We start from the raw sequence: 15973 nt of genomic DNA on the forward strand, positions 1-15973 counted from the left end.
CCTGATATTTATACTTTTGCATTCGGATCACCTATCACACCCAAGCTTAACTTACCACGTACTATTCATACAAAGTGTCCTGTATGTTTCTTTCTTGTGACTTACTTACTTACTTACCTTAAGGACTGCTTTCCTGATCCTATCATTCAGGGGAAGTCTACTCTCTACAGGACTTTTAGTTAATCATATACATTCTTGGGTATTTTGTATATTATTATTATTATTATTATTATTATTATTATTATTATTATTATTATTATTATTATTATCCAAGCTATAACCCTAGTTGGAAAAGCAAGATGCTATAAACCCAGGGGCTCCAACAGGGAAAAATAGCCCAGGGAGGAAAGGAAATAAGGAAATATATAAATGAAGAGAACAAATTAACAATAAATCATTCTAAAATAAGTAACAACGTCAAAACAGACATGTCATATATAAACTCTTAACAACATCAAAAACAAATATGTCATAAATAAACTATAAAAAGACACTGCATAACTAGTGTTTATTGTCAAATCCACATTATCAAAGTAATTAGAGAAAAATTAATTCTTCAGTTTCATCTTGAACGAAATAATTTATCATTTATCAATTCTCGAATTTGAATTATTTTGATACCAACAGATTATATATAAATGACATTTTTAGTATATATTGCTGTCTTTTCTGATAACCTATTCAATTCTAAATCATAACCTTTGCAATATCTTTCAATTCGCTACATGTTTATCTAGTTTGTTCAACTAAGTGCAGTTTATACCTATTTTTTTCAACCAATATGTTGACCAGGCTGACACGAGTCTTTTTATAGTTTATATATGACATATCTGTTTTTGATGTTGTTAATAGTTTGTATATGACATATCTATTTTGACGCTGTTACTGTTTCTAGAATGATTTATTGTTAATTTGTTCTCGTCATTTATTCATTTTCTTATTTTCTTTCCTCATTGGGCTATTTTTTCCCTATTGGAGCCCTTGGGCTTATAGCATCTTGCTTTTCCAACTAGGGCTGTAGCTTGGCTAGTAATAATAATAATAATAATAATAATAATAATAATAATAATAATAAATACATTTAATTTGTAAAAGACATTTACTAAGACACACAAAGCATCCAGTTTGTATTTAGAGAACCATTAAAATCCTATACAAATAAGTGTTTTATAACGAAAAACAGATACATTAAGGGCATTTTGTGTAGCCTAAACACTACAGTCCATTTCTTTTAGCGATGCGTATTTGCACCGACTCGCAGCGGTGCCCTTTTAGCTCGGAAAAGTTTCCTGATCGCTGATTGGTTGGACGAGATAGTTTTAACCAATCAGGGGTCAGGAAACTTTTCCGAGCTAAAAGGGCATCGCAGCGAGCGGTGTCCTTTTAGCTCAGAAAAGTTTCCGGATCGCTGATTGGTTGGACGAGATAATTCCAACCAATCAGCGATAACGAAACTTTTCCGAGCTAAAAGGGCATCGCAGCGAGCGGTGTCCTTTTAGCTCGGAAAAGTTTCCTGATCGCTGATTGGTTGGACGAGATAGTTTTATCCAATCAGGGGTCAGGAAACTTTTCCGAGCTAAAAGGGCACCGCTGCGAGTCGGGGCAAATATGCATCGCTAAAAGAAATGGACTATAGGTGGTAAGCTAAAGTTAGTCATGATGGGTGATCTGAATGCAAAAGTATTGAAGATATGAAGGCTTTCAAGAAGAAACTGAAGACTTTCATGTTTTATTAAGTGCTTAGATAATGTAGACTTGACAATAAACAAGGTATATGTTGTGTGATACTCTAAATGCTTAAGAATATATACTAAAAATAGATTTTGTGATAGTGATAGGGTCTTAATGTCTTGCAAGGCCAAGGAAACAGCTCTTTAAGTAACAACTCATTGATTTTTATTTGATTTTAAAGATTGCTATAATATTTTGCTCGTAAAATAACATTTTTATTTAGAAAGAACTTTATGATAAAAATGCATCATCTATTTTGATAACAAAATACCAAACTGTAGGAAAAACAGTTTTGATAAACATAAAACACAAAAATATAATTCTTATTTGATTTTAATGGAAGAATATATAAGAAAGATAATATCTTACATTTAAATATCTTAATCTTATTAACAAACAACTTTATAATTAACAATTATCAACATTTTGACCAATTTACAGGAAAAAATAACTATAAAAGTACGAGAACTTTACAAACATAAATCATATGAATAAAGATTTTTTAATTGATTTAAGTGAAAGAATAAATAAAAAAGATGATATTTTACGTTTGAATAATTTAATCTTATTAAAAAATAGCTTTTTAATGAAGAATTATTAACATTTTAACCAATTTTCAGGAATAAAATAACTATAAAAGTACGATAACCATCGTAGCATCTCCCAGAGTTGCCAGTTTGGCTTTTTATCCGGCCAAAAAAAAACTCAAATTTGACCTTTTTTATTTAAATAGGTTGGCCTTTAGTCATATGAAAAAAAGCCGAGCCTTAAATACTATATTTTTGACCTTTTCCTATGAATGGGTTGACCTTTTAAAGCCGCGTTTAATTAAAATTGACCTTTTCTCATTTAGAAAACCTGGCAACCCTGCCATCTCCCAGACAGAGTTGCCATGTTGGGCTTTTTTTCAGGCCAAAAAATCTTAAATTTTGGCTTTTTAAAAATTAGTTGGCCTTTAGTAATATCTTGAAAAAAAGCTGGGTCGTAAATACTATATATATGGCCTTTTTTCTACTAATGGCTCGGCCTTTTAAAGCCGCGTTTAATTAAAATTGACCTTTTCTCATTTAGAAAACCTGGCAACCCTGCCATCTCCCACAACAACAAGCTTCGACCGAAGGTCCAGTTTGGTCGACAAAACCCGGCATTTTTTCCTTATTTGAAGAAGAATATCGACACGATTCGACATTTTACAAGTGGATGAAGTCGACAGGGTCGTGGAGAAGGTCGAATTCACCGGGCAAGTCGGGAAAATAACGGAAGAGGTGAAATTAAGGCGAAATAATGCCATTGTGTTTGTTCTGTTTGGTTCGATCTTGAGTCATTGTCCGTTATTTTTTATCTTTTTTTATCTAATTTACTAATTTATTTCAATTATTTTAAAGCTAATAATGAATTAAGTTAATTCTATAGCTAATTTTACCTTATTGATGATTATAACATCAAGAAAACATTTTATTTTAAGATATGTTATCTATTTTATCTGGTAGTTTCATTTACATTGTCTTTTACTTTATAATTTATACTTAATACTTAAGAATTTACTTAAATAATTGTCCCAGATTATTAGGATATATTTGTCATTTATATAATTAGAATAGCAAGGTTGGGACCTTGGATAGAATTAAATAATCCATACATTTTATATATATATATATATATATATATATATATATATATATATATATATATATGTATGTATATATATATGTATGTATATATATATATATATATATATATATATATATATATATAAATATATATATACGTATATATATATATTATATATATATATATATATATATATATATATATATATATATATATATATATATATATATATAGCCAAAGAATGGCTGCCATGTGCCTCAAATTCATTACCATTTCATCGTATAGTTACCCTAGGCAAGCCACATTTCTTATTTCCAGCTTAGGCCTACTCAACCGCGTTACTACACGCCCGCGCGTCAAACGCGACTCGGATGGTAAATGATAAAATCTTGGTTTTGCCGTTTTTACTCCTCCCCTCTGAATTGGTTTTAACTACTTGGAAAGTATAGGGTCTGATAGTTAATTTTAAAAGTTTTGGGTTTGTAGAACAATGGGTCGAGCCGTCGGTTGATCTTATTCCAACATATTATGTAAGCAGTAGAGGCCCAAACGGTAAAATTATAGAATAGTACAGTAAATTTTATGGAGAAAATAAGGAGCCTTTGTATATCAGCGGCCAGCTCCTCTAGCGTGCATTAGAAATGGACACATATTAACCTAAACTTTCCCCCCTAACCTAACCTAACCTAACCTACAAGCCATGTTCTTAACGCTTACCCAACACGGGCTAACGCCCCCCGGCAACTCCCCCCCCCCTTTACAATTCCGTATTCTTAGTCGGCCGTCATCATACACGCAGGTGGCCGCTATCATACATACACCCCAAAGAAAATGTTAAATATCACTTAGTTATTTTATGGTGTTTTGAAGGTTTTTATAACAATCTCTGGCTGAAATCTATAGGTTTTGGCTTATAGAGGGTCTATGGTGCTATTATAGTATGCTATCTACCGTCGAATTTTTTTATAGTATGGTATCTACCTCAAAGTATGTTATCTACCGTCAATGTTAATCCTCCTGTTTGATGAGGATTATCAAACAGATTACTTACCACCAGTATGTTATCCTCATTGGATTTTAATGATAGTTTAATAATACTTATTGGTAGGATAACATGGGTGCATAATTATAAGCAGTTTGTAGGTTAGGTTAGGTTATGAAGTCGGTAGTGATCCTCCTTATTAGAGGCGGATTAGCAAGTAGACCATATCCTTAGGGACTGATGGTAGGTATCATACTACAGTCAGAAAATGGTGGTAGATAGCAAAACCGGCTGTAGATACCATACTATAATAGCACCGGGTCGACTACCTTAACGGAAAAGCTATGGGTTTGCACTAGATATTGTCATCAATGACATTCTGAACAGCTTTAGATACAACATGTAACAATGTTATTTTATATTTATATTATTGAAACTATCAACCAGTCATTTAGTAAAAAAGTTAACAATTAAAATAGAGTACTCTTATAGAAATGAATTCCGATTGAAACACTGAGCTTCTGGACGCATAGAAAACGGGCCTTTTCTATTCCGTTTTCTATGGAGTGGTTTGTTGCCGTATTCATCGTACTAAGAAAACTACCTACCTGAATTGTGTGTATTTACTTGTATGTTGGTATACCAAAATAACACTTTAAAACTTAATTGTTCTTTGTTCTTCTCTTGCTAGCATTGCTCTCAATTTTAACGTTATCTCTTCGTTTCTGTTCCAGTAAGTGCATTAGTCCTTTGGCTAGTATTGATGATAGTTTGGAAAGTTTTTACTTTTAATACATTTTGAACAGGTATATGTTCCATATTGAGTCTTGTTCGACGTAAGATGATAAAACAGATCAGCAAAATACAGTATAGGAGATCTCATTTGTTCTAGAACAAATACATACCTGTGACGGGCCGAGAGAAAGGTTAGGACTCAAAGGCAGGAAGCAATCAACTGAGTATTATTATTAAAGAACACTCTCCTTTATATACAAAACCTCAAGGCAACAGGAAAATACATGTTCGAGGAAATGATAATGTTACATAGGCGACACATAGACATGTTTGTTCTGGTTCTTTTTAGTGCGAGGGACGAGCGCAGATACAAGCATAATAGAAGAAGGAGAGAGAGAGAGAGAGAGAGAGAGAGATTTTATATACAAAATAATTTATGTATGATCGTGTGACACACGGTTGGTACATACCCTTGTTCTTTACAAGGGATGGAATGTTAGCGAAGTTGGAGTACACTGCAGTTAAACTTTTATGACGAGATGTAAGCAGGTGGCCGCTACAGTCCATTTCTTTTATCGAGGCAGATGTGCACCGACTCGCAGCGGTGCCCTTTTAGCTCGGGAATAGTTTCCTGATCGCTGATTGGTTAGAATGATCTCGTCCAACCAATCAGCGATCAGGAAAGTTTTCCGAGCTAAAAGGGCACCGCTGCGAGTCGGTGCAAATCTGCCTCGCTAAAAGAAATTGACTATAGTTACCTGCTTACTCACTGAGCACCCATAACAATTTCACCTGTCAGTGAGAACGGACATTCTGCTTTTGGCTGGAGTTCTTGGCTTCTAATTTTCCATCATTTTGCCATTGTTTTGCATATCTACAGTTAAAGTTAACTCTTGAAAAGTTTCTTCAGAGTAACTTTTGGAATTGACTCAAAAAGGGAATGATCTTTGATGCCTCATGATAGCAACCTTGAGGCAGACATCCCAATTGTCCTCCCCCTTAATAGTTCGGAAGAAGGCGTTATCAGAAGGAACCAGCTCCTTCCTGAGTGGAGATTCCTTCGGTTTGATGCGTGTAATACGTCTACGAGTGCGCAGTGTATGGTCCTTAAATTATCATTTACTGATGAACGCTCTACATTGCTAGCACAAGGAAACCCTTGGCGCCAAACCTTTTCTGTGCTTAGAGTGCTCCTAATATGCCTAAAATGAGAGAACATGGGCTCTAACACTAAAACACTCAACAAGTAATAGAACTTCACGCAAACCCATTGATTCATGCTCCCTTTCCTTACCATCTTTCTTACCAGGGACAGAGGCAGTCATAGTGTTACCTACCTCCCACTACCCTCCTCTCCTGCGTCTGAAGCAGTAACACACGTCTACCCCACCACACACCTTGCTGGCGTGCACTCGAACTGTGAGAGGTTACGGACAGGAGCTGCCACGCACGTGCTTCACCCTTTTGTGCAGGCTACCCTGACATGGCTCGCCACTGGGGCCCATAATTGAGAAGCCTGCTTCTCTCAAGGAGCCTTGTGTTAGCGAGCAACATGTCTCTCAACACATGTAGGCATGGTCGCATGCACATGCCTCAGCACATGGACTCTTCTGAGCGCTCATGTGGTTTGACTCTAGTCTCCGCTTGACAGCCCCTTCTCTCCTGAGCCTGTTGTGGTAGCGTGTGAATTCCTCACACACCAACACAGTTCTTTTAGGGTTTTGTAAATGGTGGGTAACTACCATGCACGCCCCTCTAAAAGCGCCTCAATACTTTGTATGTCAATAAAACGCTTCTCTCCTAAATATTCCAAGATGCACCCGTAAGGCACGCACATTAACGATGGAGCATAATGGAATCCCTTCTTTGAGAGGAAACCTTACGCCTGCGAGAGCTAGAGTGGGCTTCCTCCAGCTACAATCATAATTATGACTTGCATGTCTATCCGGTAGACCTTGCTGACTACTGGAGGCTTGGCCTTTGGTGTCCGTTCACTCGTGTCAGTGACTCGTCTTCGAACTCACTGTGGTTTGATATCACCCAGAGTCTTTTCTTCCGTCGACAATTATTGGTTGTCCTCGATCGAATTTGTGTTGACAGAGTTCCCGGTAGGGAAAGTCTTCAGTCTCCTAACGGAATATATTCCGTTCAGATAGTCCAGTCTCCTAACGGAATATATTCCGTTCAGATGCTGAGTTCCCTGGCACCTCGGAGAATATAATGTTTACAACTAACCCCTTCCCACTTTTCTCAGAGAAAGTAGGATCTTCAGTGAGGACCAAAAAAACAGACCAGAAGGTATTCTCGAACTTCAGGGAGGTCGTGACTCGGGATGCAGACCTGATTCTAGAAGGGGGCACTGCGAACAGCCCCTCTCGTCCTTGATCTTCTCCAATGGGATATGAGCATGAGACATATATGTATCATTACCCCTCCCCACACTTGTCGGGTCGGTCTCCCCAAGGGAGATATATCATTACTTTTCGAATGTCTGTGGGATCACACATGCGAATTTGAATATTGCAAACGAGCGATGATATCGAGCTGGGTCTTTTAAAGCTTAAGAAGGGAGTCGGAACGCAACTTCACAGCATGAAGCCTTTAGTTGACGCTTTCGAAACAGGGAAACTACTGTGCGAGCATCTGTTCATATCTGCAGTTCCACAAGAGATTCGAGGAACGGAACATTTGCCAGAGGTTAACGACGAGTTGGCAAAGGAGTTATGGTCCTCTTTTGTATGGAGTAAATGATATAGTGATGATGATTCAATTAGTGTTAACTTTCGCTGATGCCATTGTGTATGACTGTGCAGACCAATGTTAGAACCTCAGACTCTACCGCACATCTTGCAGGTCCAGTTGGGGTTCAGCGGGAGGACTCCCATAGGATGATTTTGCCTCTGTTCCCTGCATTGCTATATTGCTAGGATTCTTTCACCTTCTAGTTTAGTTACCCCCTGCATTGCATAACGAAAGCCACTGTGGTCTGTTGGAATCTCTTATTTTGAGATCTGGATTAATGTTACATTTCTTAGGTTTTGTATTGCCTTTGTCATCTTTATATATTTTCATTTGACCCCTTCGGTTTTGCTGTGCAATAGGGAGCTGTCCGTACAAGACCTGACAAAGGAGGCGGTGTTCTGGCATACTGTACGTATAATATGTCCAGTAACTCTCTTTTTGCTAGTGTGGCCTCTATACTTAACCCTTTTACCCCCAAAGGACGTACTGGTACGTTTCACAAAAGCCATCCCTTTACCCCCATGGACGTACCTGTACGTCCTTGCAAAAAGATGCTATAAAATTTTTTTTTCATATTTTTGATAATTTTTTTGAGAAAATTCAGGCATTTTCCAAGAGAATGAGACCAACCTGACCTCTCTATGACAAAAATTGAGGCTGTTAGAGCAATTTTAAAAAAATATACTGCAAAATGTGCTGGGAAAAAAATAACCCCCTGGGGGTTAAGGGTTAGAAATTTCCAAATAGCCCGGGGGTAAAAGGGTTAATGATTTGGCACATTTTAATATTTCTGTATGAGGGACTTTTATCTCCATGTTATAACAAGGATACGTTGTAATCACCTAATATGGAAGGCTTCCGTAGGCTTTATGCCGTGACGATAGACAGTCCAGGATTCTGCACCTATAGTAGGGTGGAGAGGCGTACAGCTACATAGATGGAGACTTTAGTATCCATCTTTAGGTTGTTGTTATCGAATACTCTGGATCGAAGGCATCCAAAGAATGGTGGGGCATCGTTGATTAACCCTTTTACCCCCAGTCTATTTGGAAATTTCCAACCCTTAACCCCCAGGGGGTTATTTTTTTCCCAGCACATTTTGCAGTATATTTTCTTTAAATTGCTCTAACAGCCTTAATTTTTGTCATAGAGAGGTCAGGTTGGTCTCATTCTCTTGGAAAATGCCTGAATTTTCTCAAAAAATTATCAAAAATATGAAAAAAAGAATTTTTATAGCATTTTTTTGCAAGGACGTACCGGTACGTCCATGGGGGTAAAGCGATGGCTTTTGTGAAACGTACCAGTACGTCCTTTGGGGGTAAAAGGGTTAAGAGCACACTGTCAAGATAAGGGAAACATAAAATGTCAGCCCGTTCAACATGAAAACATTGGCAGACAGTTCCCAGAAAGGTAGAACCAGGTAGAATTTGTTTTATTTATGGATTTCCTCATTCCTAACGATGAGTCTTCTATTGATTGACAATGGTTTGTGTCAGTGTTCTCTTCCTTCCCCAACCATCTCTTCGAGTCCTAAAGGTCTAACTGACGAGCTAACTACCTCGCTAACTACCTCGTTAGATCATAATGGGTGTTCCAGCTTTGCCAAAGTTATAATGATATTAAAAGACTCAAGTTTGCAGTTAAGAAAAATGAAATATAAAAATGACTCAGAAAATGTAGGAAAAAATTTGAATTTATTTCTAATATTTAAAATGGAAGGAAAGGACTCAAATTTGTATACAGTAGCTTTTGTTGAATACTATTATTATTATTATTATTATTATTATTATTATTGTGATTATTATTATTATTATGTTTTCAATATTAAACTTACCCGATAATCATGTAGCTGTCAACTCCGTTGCCCGACAGAATTCTATGGAGGGATACGCCAGCTATCACAATACTAGAAGGGGGTGTACTTACCAGCGCCACCTGTGGCCAGGTACTCAAGTACTTCTTGTTGACACCTCCTCAATTATTCCTCTGTCGTGCTTCCGGCAAGACGTTCTGGGATACGCTTATGATCTTCGAGTATTTTCACGGCTAATTGGTGAAGTATTCTCTCAGATTTCGGCTGTCGCTTTACTGGAAACCTTCTTATATTAGCTAGATAGCTTTTATATAGTCCTGATTAACGGTTAACGATCTTTTGCTTGATTTTGGAACCCCCTTTGGCTAACTCTTTGGATTCAAGATGTCTGACATTTCGCAAGCCCCCTCCCATAGACGATGTAGGTCTTGCAATAGGCGTATTCCGAAGGCCTCGGTAGATCCTCACACCGCTTGTTCTGACTGTAGGGACAGGCCCTGTCAGTTAGAAAATCGATGTGAGGAATGCGCCGGACTTTCGGAACTGGAATTTGTCCGTCTTTTGAAATATTCATCTAAGTTAGAGAGAGGTAGAGTTAGGAGGAGTTCTTCTCACTCTTCACTTTTTTCCTCACCTCATGATCCCCTACCTTTTCCTACCCCTGTAGTGGCTACCCCCGAACCTACTGTTTGCCCTCCGCCTGATATGTCTGTTGTTTTGCGTGCTATTCAGGCCTTAGGCGATAAAGTAGAGTCAGTGGTAAGTGACCATAAGTCTCTGATGGCCGAAGTCAAGGAACTTAAGGTCAAGAGTGCAGTGGGTGGAATTAGTGCCAGTGCTGTGACGAGTGCTAGTGTCAGTGCAGTGCCAAGTGCTAGTGTCAGTGCCAGTGTGGTGCGTGAGGATACTTCTGTGCGAGCCAGTCGTCCTCCCAGTCCGGGACCTCTTGCAAGCTCCCAAGCCCAGGGGAGAAGCAATGTCGAAGGGCATAAGGGTTCGGCAGGCCTTGTTAGGCGCACAGAAGTATCCTCGGTGGTTGCGGGCGTGTCTTCCAAAGACCGTCACTCCCACCTGCAGACGATTGAGCCCGTCTTTTTCTCGTCCGCTGATCAACTGTCAGGGAAGAAACGTTGGTCTCAGGTCTCGAGACCACTTAAACGCAGAGTCCAGTCCGCGAGTGCTCAGCCAGGTTGCAGTCATTGGCTCAGCTCTGACTCGCCGCAGTCATCTGTCGACTGCACTCCGCCCAAGAGGAGTAAGGTTCTGCCACAACAGAGCTCGACTGTTAAGGCTTTACCTCAGCCTACTGTAGTTTCTGCCGACCCCAAGTGGACTCTTCTTCAGTCCATGCAAGCACAGCTTTCGGACTTGATGCGTGAGTGTCGGGCTGAGAGTGTTCCGCCTCCGCCTACACTCCCTCCGCCTGCGCTCGCTCCGCCTGATCGCAGTACCACCTGCCAGGCGTACGATGTTGAGCCTCGTTCTGAGTTTGCTGTTCCCAGTGGTGTTCAGCCTCTGCCTTCTTTAAGGCAACCTTTACAATGGGATCAGGAGGATTATACCTCTCTTCCTCTGCCTCCACTTGCTGCTCCACCAGTGGTGCAACACTCGGTTGAGGTACAACAACCTCTCCCGTCCATGAGTCAGTCTCCTCAGCTCTCGCTGCAGCGAGCTCAACCCTCCACAAGGCAAGCACCACTACACCTTAGCCTTGCGCCTCAGGAGCCTCAGCTTGCGAGACATTTACCTTGTTCTGCGCAGCCTTTACCTCATCGCGCTCCGCTCACATCACAGGAACAGGAACTTGCTACTCCGCTTCCGCCAACAGCTCAGCAAGCGCAACCCTTGGGTTCAACCAGGAGTCAGCCTCCTCCACCCATGCGCCTTCCTTCTGCTTCGTCTTTTATTCAGCCTTTGCAGTCTGAGCCTCAGGTTTTCCCTCAACAGTTACTTGAAGAGGAAACCACTGATATTGTTCCTACTCGTTCTGACTCTGCTGTTCAGCATTCTTGTCCGATCTCTTCGCTACACTCTGGTGATGAGGCGTCTGATGATGAGGAGGCACACCTGGATCCCTCGTCAGACGTGGATGAATCCAAGCCTTCTCCACAGTCTATTGACTTTCGTAAGGTCTTGGCTCTGCTTAGGGAGGTTTACCCAGACCACTTTGTCTCTGCTATTCCCCGCTCTCCGCCATCTGAGTTTTCGCTGGGCATACAACAAGCTAAGTCCACCTATACTAAGCTAGTCCTAGCAAGGTCCTCTAAGAGAGCGTTAAGGATCTTAGGGGAGTGGCTGCAGACTAAGCAACACCTTGGCAAAACTTCTTTCATGTTCCCTCCGACTAAGCTCACTTCGAAAGCGAGCGTTTGGTATGCCACAGGAGAAGCACCAGGCTTGGGAGTACCTGCCTCTGCCCAGGCTGACTTCTCAAGTCTGGTAGACTCGCCTCGGAGAACTGCAATGAGGCGCTCTAAGGTTTGCTGGACCTTCTCAGACCTTGATCACTTACTGAAGGGAGTATTTAGAGCATTTGAGATGTTTAACTTTCTAGACTGGTGCCTGGGGGCCCTCAGCAAGAAGACCTCTCCTGCGGACAAGGATTCTGCCATGCTATTAATGTCCTGCATGGATAAGGCCATTAGGGATGGATCTGGTGAGCTTGCGTCGATGTTTGTATCAGGGGTTTTGAAGAAAAGGGAACAGCTGTGTACCTTCCTTTCCTCCAGCATTACACCTTGTCAAAGGTCACAACTCCTTTTTGCTCCGCTCTCGAAGTTCCTCTTCCCCGAAGAGCTGGTTAAGGACTTGTCTGCTGCCCTGATACAAAAGGACACACACGATCTTGTAGCCTCATCGGCCCGTAAGTCTAAGGTTGCTACCTCAGTCCCCAAGACTTATCGCTCCCCAGTGGCTGATACCCCTGCTACGAGGTTCATACCGCCCTTTCGTGGTAGAGCCCCCAGCCGAGGAAGCTCCCGTCCAGACTCTTACAGGAGCAAGTCTAGGAAAGGCTCCAAGACATTTAAAGGAAAAAACTGACTCTCCGCATCTCCAGACAGCAGTAGGAGCCAGACTCAAAATCTTCTGGCGAGCCTGGGAGAAGAGAGGTGCAGACGCCCAGTCTGTCAGTTGGCTGAGGGACGGTTACAGGATTCCATTCTGCCTCAAACCACCTCTGACCACATCTCCCATCAACCTCTCTCCCAACTACAAAGAAGAGGACAAGAGGCTAGCATTGCACCAGGAGGTGTCGCTACTTGTGCAGAAGAAGGCAGTGGTTATAGTCCGGGACCATCAATCCCCGGGCTTCTACAACCGTCTCTTTCTTGTGGCCAAGAAGACAGGAGGTTGGAGACCGGTGCTGGACGTCAGCGCGCTCAACGCGTATGTCACCAAGCAGACGTTCACGATGGAGACGACGAAGTCGGTCCTAGCAGCGGTCAGACAGGAGGACTGGATGGTCTCGTTGGACTTGAAAGATGCCTACTTTCACGTTCCTATTCATCCAGACTCCCAACCTTTCCTGAGATTCGTTTTTGGAAAGGTTGTCTACCAATTCCAAGCCCTGTGTTTTGGCCTAAGCACAGCTCCTATGGTGTTCACTCATCTGATGAGGAATATAGCAAAATTCCTACACTTATCGGACATCAGAGCCTCCCTCTACTTAGACGACTGGCTGTTGAGAGCCTCCACGAGTCGTCGCTGTCTGGAGAATCTCAACTGGACTTTGGACTTAATCAGAGAACTGGGTCTGTTAGTCAACATAGAAAAGTCTCAGCTCATTCCCTCCCAATCCATTGTGTACCTGGGAATGGAGATTCGGAGTCAGGATTTTCGGGCTTTTCCATCGGCCCCCAGCATAAGCCAAGCCCTAGAGTGCATCATGAGCATGCTGAAGAGGAGCAGTTGCTCGGTGAGACAGTGGATGAGTCTCACAGGGACCCTCTCATCACTGGCCCTGTTCGTCGAGCTAGGGAGACTCCACCTCCGCCCTCTTCAATTCCATCTTGCAGCTCATTGGGACAAGGGTTCGACTCTCGAAGCAGTCTCTATCCCAATCACCCAAGAGATGAAGACCACTCTCCTGTGGTGGAAGAACAATCTCCTTCTCAGGGAGGGCCTATCGTTGGCTATTCAGACCCCCAATCTTCATCTCTTCTCAGATGCATCAGACTCGGGCTGGGGTGCGACCTTGAACGGACGGGAATGCTCGGGAACGTGGAACGAGGAACAGGGATTGCTCCACATCAACTGCAAGGAGCTACTAGCAGTTCATTTAGCACTGCTGAACTTCAAGTCCCTCCTGCTAGGCAAAGTGGTGGAGGTGAACTCAGACAACACCACAGCCTTGGCTTACATCTCCAAGCAAGGAGGGACCCATTCGAGGAGCCTATTCGAGATCGCAAGGGACCTCCTCATTTGGTCAAGAGGTCTAAACCTCACTCTGGTCACGAGGTTCATTCAGGGCAATATGAACGTCTCAGCAGATCGCCTAAGCAGAAGGAATCAGGTCATTCCCACGGAATGGACCCTCCACAAGAGTGTGTGCAACAGACTTTGGACCTTGTGGGGTCAACCTACCATAGATCTGTTTGCCACCTCCATAACCAAGAGACTTCCGCTGTACTGTTCCCCTGTTCCAGACCCTGCAGCAGTTCATGTGGATGCTTTTCTACTGAACTGGTCCCATCTCGACCTTTACGCATTCCCACCGTTCAAGATAATAAACAAAGTTCTGCAGAAATTCATCTCGCACGAAGGGACACGGCTGACGCTGGTTGCTCCCCTTTGGCCTGCAAGAGAATGGTTCACAGAGGTACTTCAATGGCTAGTCGACATCCCCAGGACTCTACCTCTGAGAGTGGACCTTCTACGTCAACCTCACGTAGACAGGTTGCACCCAAACCTCCACGCTCTTCGGCTGACTGCCTTCAGACTGTCGAAAGATTCGCTAGAGCTAGAGGCTTTTCGAAGGAGGCAGCCAGTGCGATTGCCAGAGCAAGAAGGGTTTCCACTCGTAGAGTCTACCAATCTAAGTGGGAAGTCTTCCGAAGCTGGTATAGAGCCAATTCAATATCCTCTACCAATACCTCTGTGACCCAAATAGCTGACTTCCTTCTACATCTTAGGAATGAGAGATCCCTTTCAGCCCCTACGATTAAAGGGTATAGGAGTATGTTGGCTTCAGTTCTCCGCCACAGAGGTTTGGACCTTTCTTGCAACAAGGACCTTCAAGACATTCTTAAGTCTTTTGAGACGTCTAAAGAGCGTCGTCTATCCACTCCAGGCTGGAACCTAGACGTAGTCTTAAGGTTCCTTATGTCATCTAGGTTCGAACCTCTCCAGTCAGCTTCCTTCAAGGACCTTACCCTCAAGACTCTTTTTCTCGTCTGCCTTGCAACAGCTAAGAGAGTCAGTGAGGTTCATGCCTTCAGCAAGAACATTGGTTTCACGACCCAATCTGCAACATGTTCTTTTCAGCTTGGATTCCTAGCAAAGAACGAACTTCCTTCACGTCCTTGGCCTAGATCGTTTGATATACCTAGCCTCTCCAACTTGGTAGGTAACGAACTAGAGAGAGTTCTTTGCCCTGTCAGAGCTCTCAAATATTATCTTAAGAGGTCTAAACCTATTCGAGGACAGTCAGAAGCCTTATGGTGTGCCATCAAGAAACCTTCGAGGCCCATGTCCAAGAACGGGGTTTCGTATTATATAAGGCTTCTGATTAGAGAAGCCCATTCTCACTTAAAGGAGGAAGACCTTGCATTGCTGAAGGTAAGGACCCACGAAGTAAGAGCCGTAGCTACTTCGATGGCCTTTAATAAAAACCGTTCTCTGCAGAGCATAATGGATGCAACCTATTGGAGGAGCAAGTCAGTGTTTGCATCATTTTATCTTAAAGATGTCCAGTCTCTTTACGAGAACTGCTACACCCTGGGACCATTCGTAGCAGCGAGTGCAGTAGTAGGTGAGGGCTCAGCCACTACATTCCCTTAATCCCATAACCTTTTTTAACCTTTCTCTTGAATGCTTTTATTGTTGTTTTTATGGTTGTTACGGTAGGTTAAGAAGCCTTCCGCATCCTTTTGATTTGGCGGGTGGTCTATTCATTCTTGAGAAGCGCCTGGGTTAGAGGTTTTGTAGAGGTCCTTTAGTAGGGGTTGCAACCCTATATACTTTAGCACCTTTGGGTTGATTCAGCCTCCAAGAGGAACGCTGCGCTCAGTAAGGAAGACGAACTTAAAAAAGAGGCAGAGTAACGGTTCAATTCGACTTCCTTACCAGGTACTTATTATTTCATTGTTATTTGAGATAACTGTTATATGAAATATGGGATACTTAGCTATCCTTTAATC

General features: G+C 42.0%; 1 protein-coding gene across 4 annotated transcripts in view; it reads left to right on the forward strand.

Moving 5' to 3' along the window:
* Positions 1-2828: 2828 nt before the first annotated feature.
* Positions 2829-15973, forward strand: part of MRG15 (MORF-related gene 15) — an 82617-nt gene continuing 69472 nt past the window's right edge. For all 4 annotated transcript variants that reach the window (XM_068368603.1, XM_068368604.1, XM_068368601.1 and 1 more), the window contains exon 1: positions 2829-2996. The gene's annotated coding sequence lies outside the window, so the exon portion shown is untranslated. The remainder of the gene's footprint in view (positions 2997-15973) is intronic.

This window comes from Palaemon carinicauda, unplaced genomic scaffold, assembly GCF_036898095.1.
Source record: "Palaemon carinicauda isolate YSFRI2023 unplaced genomic scaffold, ASM3689809v2 scaffold248, whole genome shotgun sequence".
NCBI lineage: Eukaryota > Metazoa > Arthropoda > Malacostraca > Decapoda > Palaemonidae > Palaemon > Palaemon carinicauda.